Genomic DNA, 6,000 nt, shown 5'->3' with positions numbered 1-6,000 from the left:
TTGATTGCTCCAGATCCCACGCCAGTTTAACGTCGCGGATAGGACTTCGACGTTGCCCGACACTCCGAATTCTCTCCGCAGTGCAGATATAACTTCCGGTCTTTCTATATTTCTCAACTTTGCGATGGTGCACATCGTCGAGAAACAGGTCCATCCGTTATAATCTGCGCATCCAATCACGCAAGCGTGATTGTCACGGATACACACCAGGTCTGGTTTACTACCGAGGTTTCCAGCTGCAAACTTGGTTCGACGTGTACTGTGTGGCCCTTCTCCTCAAGAATCCTCTTAAGGTTATTGACCACACAGTTATGTCTTGCTACCCGCCTCCCATGCGTACGGTAACAATTTTGCAGGATGTGGTTTGTTGTTTCGGGAGCATCACAACCTGCACGACATTGCCGTTCCAATTCATTTCTGCCCCTCGTGGTACGAGACCTCGATGGTAGGGCATTTATTCGCAGCTTGATACTGTTTCGGTAATCTTGACCTGTTAGCAAACGCGTGGGCTGACACACCTAGCCGTGTTGGGGACGAAAAAGTCCCGCTTCACGTAAGCCGCGACCATCAACAGACATATACAACCTGTTCGCCAAGTACGTTTCGATCTCTGTACGCGATGTCAACTCATTCAGTCCAGCCAGAGTTCTACCCCGGGCCTTATTCAATTCGTCGGTAAGAAATGAGCTGGCCGCCTCGGATTGCGCGAGGTGGGCCCACTTAATATTGCTCAATCTTTTCATACGTAGCATTGACGCTACCCAACGAACTGAAGGGATTCCGAGGCCCCCATAAGTATGAGGAGCATGGAAGAATGCAGTTGACACGTCCAGAGGAAGCCCTAACCACTTCCTTACGGTCGAACGTACCAGTATGTCACACTTTCTCAGAACACCTATCATCACACTACCTAGGGTCAGCTTATGGTAAAGTTGTGGGATAAGAACTGTTCTGAGTGCGAACAATTTCTGTTGTGGTTTTAGGGGGGACCTTGTCAGCCTCAACAGCTTCGGACCTAGGTCGTCGGCTGGACTGTACCTGGTCCTCCCTTGTGCAGTGAATGTTATGCCTAAATACTTCCACTCGTCTGTGCGCTTCAATGCAGGACACGAGCGCGAACCGATACGGAAGGTCTCTGGGATGACCACAGTACACTTCTGTTTCGGTTGCCCCTTTATTCCAACTGTAAAACATTTATCCGAGTTAAGGGTAAGCCCGACTGAAGATAGAAAATCGACAGTCGTGTCTAGCATTGTTTGAAGGCCTAAACGAGTTTCCGCAAATAAGACAATATCATCTGCGAACACGGCCGCGTTTGTTGTGTGATCACCGATTGTGGCACCAATCTCATTGGGGTAGGACCTAAGCAACTGATCGATGATCAAGTTGAATATTATGGGAGATAGCGGGTCACCCTGTCTGACACCTCGAGCAGGTATGAATTCCTCTGATCTCCATCCGTCCCCATTGAGCGTTGTGCCACAGACCTCGTACGAATTTTGTACGTAGTCAACGAATTCTTTAGGGGCACCATATGCAGTTAGAGTGGCGCTAACTGCTGCATGAGACACCGAGTCAAATGCTTTGCTTATATCTAAAGTTGCGATATAAAGTGATTTACAACGTTTATGGTGATCCCTTAAGATTAAGTCGACTATCGTCGTATTATCGGCACATCCGTCGGTTGGAAGGAAACCTCGCTGACGCGGATCCCAGTCGACTGATGAGGTCAACCGGGAAGCCAAAATGGCATTTAAAATCCTTACCATAACAGATTGTACCGTAATTGGACGAAAGTCTTGCGGTCGAGAAGCATTCCCCACCTTCGGAATGAAGATGGTTCGTGCCTGTCGGATGGAGACAGGCAACTTTCCGCACCAAAGTATCAGGTTCATTATGCGAAGCATAACTCCTGACGGAATACTCCTGACAGTTCTTGGAGTAATTCCATCAGGTCCTGGAGATTTCGTCAATGACACTCTGTGTACCCTTAGGTCCCCTAGTGTTATCGGGGACCAAACCCCTTCAAGTGGGTGTTCCGTCCGGAACGTGGTGTTCGTACCACTATATGTTGGGCTTGTTTGTGTCATGACTTGTCTCCAATAGGACCCCATGATACCTTGACTTGGCATAGTTGCTGTCCCCTCAGTTCCATCCAAAATGGCTTTTATACAACGACCTTTGTGCTTGTCCCAGTTACGCTGTGTTAAGGCGTACTGCTGTCTCCTACCTTGTCTCCTATTACGAGGTCTCCGTGGAGGTCTCGTTTGAATGGGGCGGTCATTCTGTGAGGGAAATACTTCCATAAGGTAAGTAGACAAGCGCTGAAGAGTAATTTCCTTACCCGAGGCCTGCGCACCATCTACGATGGATTGCAAAACCTCAACTCTCCATTGGTCATTGAGTCATAGTTACTCCCGCCGTTGACCCGCGCTTACTTGAATTTCTTCACTTTGACATTCAGAGCACTGGGCAGAAATCACATTGTGTCAACACCCGCTAGGGCCATCACAATGCTTTGTTTTAATTAGACAGTCGGATTCCCCAAGTCCGTGCCAGTTCTGAATTGATTGTTAATTGATAATCGTTATAATTAATAAGAACTAACTGGTTTAACCCAATTAGTATTCTTAAAAATTTTAGCAAGAAAGTTCCACAATTGGCTACGTAACTAAACTATCCGGGGAACAAGTAACTACCATAAATGATAGAAACTCTATTTACCCAGAACGAGCACATAAACCATGTTATTGTTTCCCAATCAAGCCCGACTATCTCAATCTTCAGAGCCAATCCTTATCCCGAAGTTACGGATCTAATTTGCCGACTTCCCTTACCTACATTATTCTATCGACTAGAGACTCTTCACCTTGGAGACCAGCTGCGGATATTGGTACGGCCTGTTGAGAAGTTTGCGTGTCCCCACCATAAATTTTCAAGGTCCGAGGAGAAAATATCGACACAACAGTATATGTCATGCTCTTCTAGCCCATCTACCATATCTCTCTGCGAAAGACTTCCATGGTAGTACGGCTATAAAACAGAAAAGAAAACTCTTCCGATATCTCTCGACGGCTTCTTTATGGTCGTTCCTGTTGCCAGGATGAGCACGAGGCCCATATTTAATAACAAACGGATACTCAACAGGTTACGGAATTGGAACCGTATTCCCTTTCGTTCAAAATTATTCAAGTATTTAAAAATCATAAAAGATTTGACAATATTACTCACTGATTTTTTACTTGAAAATTTTCGGCTTTCGCCTTGAACTTAGGACCGACTAACTCGTGATCAACCACTGTTCACACGAAACCCTTCTCCACTTCAGTCCTCCAAGGTCTCATTCGATTATTTGCTACTACCACCAAGATCTGTGCCAATGGCAGCTCCATGAAGGCTTACGCCAAACACTTCTACGCATACCATTGTACCTTCCTACTCACTAAAGTTTCAAAATTTATATCACAAGTAATATAAATCATCTACTTTAGCGGTAATGTATAGGTATACAACTTAAGCGCCATCCATTTTAAGGGCTAGTTGCTTCGGCAGGTGAGTTGTTACACACTCCTTAGCGGATTTCGACTTCCATGATCACCGTCCTGCTGTTTTAAGCAACCAACGCCTTTCATGGTTTCTGCATGAGTTGTTAATTTGGGCACCGTAACATTACGTTTGGTTCATCCCACAGCGCCAGTTCTGCTTACCAAAAGTGGCCCACTGGGCACATTATATCATAACCTTAAACTTCATATCAAGAAAGTTAAGGTTCTTACCCATTTAAAGTTTGAGAATAGGTTAAGATCGTTTCGACCCTAAGGCCTCTAATCATTCGCTTTACCAGATAAGATTATTTTATATAACATTAAAATGCACCAGCTATCCTGAGGGAAACTTCGGAAGGAACCAGCTACTAGATGGTTCGATTGGTCTTTCGCCCCTATACTCAATTCTGACAATCGATTTGCACGTCAGAACTGTTTCGGTCTTCCATCAGGGTTTCCCCTGACTTCAACCTGATCAAGTATAGTTCACCATCTTTCGGGTCACAGCATATATGCTCAAGGTACGTTCCAGTTAGAGGCATAAATAATATAAATATTATTATACATAACTATATAGAACGCCCCGGGATTGTGTTAATTATCTATAAATAGTTAAAAAACTAATCCCATTATTAGTCAAGTTAATTACGCTATTAGGTTTATCTCCCAATAACTTGCACATATGTTAGACTCCTTGGTCCGTGTTTCAAGACGGGTCCCGAAGGTATCCTGAATCTTTCGCATTGTTAATCATACAAATGCATATAATAAACACAAAAATCAATGATAATTATGCCATTATATAATTTCGAAAAATTAACGCACTGTATTAATTTTAATTTATCAACACTTTATCAAATTAATGACATTTATTCTATGTTAAAATGCAAGCATAATAATTTGAATAAACTATAAGTCATATTTTATGATAAATTTGTTATATGCTAATAGATTACAATGTCCTTATATGGAAAAAATGCACACTATTATTATAATATTGTTAAAATATTACAACTTTAATGATGAATTTTCCATAACGGATATTCAGGTTCATCGGGCTTAACCTCTAAGCAGTTTCACGTACTGTTTAACTCTCTATTCAGAGTTCTTTTCAACTTTCCCTCACGGTACTTGTTTACTATCGGTCTCATGGTTATATTTAGTTTTAGATGGAGTTTACCACCCACTTAGTGCTGCACTATCAAGCAACACGACTCTTTGGAAACATCATCTAGTAATCATTAACGTTATACGGGCCTGGCACCCTCTATGGGTAAATGGCCTCATTTAAGAAGGACTTAAATCGTTAATTTCTCATACTAGAATATTGACGCTCCATACACTGCATCTCACGTTTGCCATATAGACAAAGTGACTTAGTGCTGAACTGATTTCTTTTCGCTCGCCGCTACTAAGAAAATCCTGGTTAGTTTCTTTTCCTCCCCTAATTAATATGCTTAAATTCAGGGGGTAGTCCCATATGAGTTGAGGTTGTATATACGTATATTAAAATTTATAATGATAATTACACTATATTATTATATATAGAGCGTTCTCATAATGAAATCATTATAATATTCGTATTTTATAACGAATATCACGAAGAATATTAAATATTTATATTTACAACAAAATTTCCTTTCGAAACATTAATAAGAGGCAATTCTAGATGAAAAAACTTTAATTATTTTTTTATGCTAGACATTCCTCAGTATTATTTGATTCAAAAAGGACAAAAAAATATATATTTTTCTTCGTTCTTCTCACACAAATATATACAACAATGAGAGATAATGCGTTTCCATTTAATATCAATATTATGAATATATATATATATATATATCCAATAATATACAATATGCTTAAAAATTTCGTAAAATTTTTAAACAACTTATTTAGCATAGTCTTACAACCCTCAACCATATGTAGTCCAAGCAGCACTATAAAATTAATTAAAGTACCAAACAGCATGGACTGCGATATGCGTTCAAAATGTCGATGTTCATGTGTCCTGCAGTTCACACGATGACGCACAGTTTGCTGCGTTCTTCATCGACCCATGAGCCGAGTGATCCACCGCTTAGAGTGATTAAAATTTGTTTATTCATTTATTTGTCAGATATGTCTTTATTGAAAGAAATTAAAAATACACCATTTTACTGGCATATATCAATTCCTTCAATAAATTTTAGTTTTATCCTAAAAGAATGTTGCGAAATGTCTTAGTTTTATATAAGCGATATATTACCATATTGTTAAATAATATAATATGTATTTTGGCTTGTTTGATAATTATCAATTTATATAAAAGTATTAACCTGAAATCAGGTACAACATTGTACTTTTTAGGCTGTTGCATTAACCAATGTATGCCCATAGCTATGATGGACAATACATATTCGCAACGCGTGCATACTATGGTACATATGCACACAGATTTTATAAATCAATATTA

The 6,000-nt window shown here is 40.4% G+C and overlaps 1 non-coding gene across 1 annotated transcript; it reads right to left on the bottom strand.

Moving 5' to 3' along the window:
- Window positions 1-5,454: 5,454 nt before the first annotated feature.
- LOC113567002 lies at window positions 5,455-5,633 on the bottom strand. Its single transcript, XR_003409298.1, has one exon. It is a non-coding gene; the product is annotated as a 5.8S ribosomal RNA (ribosomal RNA).
- Between the last annotated feature and the right edge of the window lie 367 nt (window positions 5,634-6,000).

Source organism: Drosophila persimilis, unplaced genomic scaffold (genome assembly GCF_003286085.1).
Source record: "Drosophila persimilis strain 14011-0111.01,24,50 unplaced genomic scaffold, DperRS2 tig00001490-arrow-arrow-pilon, whole genome shotgun sequence".
NCBI lineage: Eukaryota > Metazoa > Arthropoda > Insecta > Diptera > Drosophilidae > Drosophila > Drosophila persimilis.
This window is presented reverse-complemented; position numbering and strand designations above follow the sequence as displayed.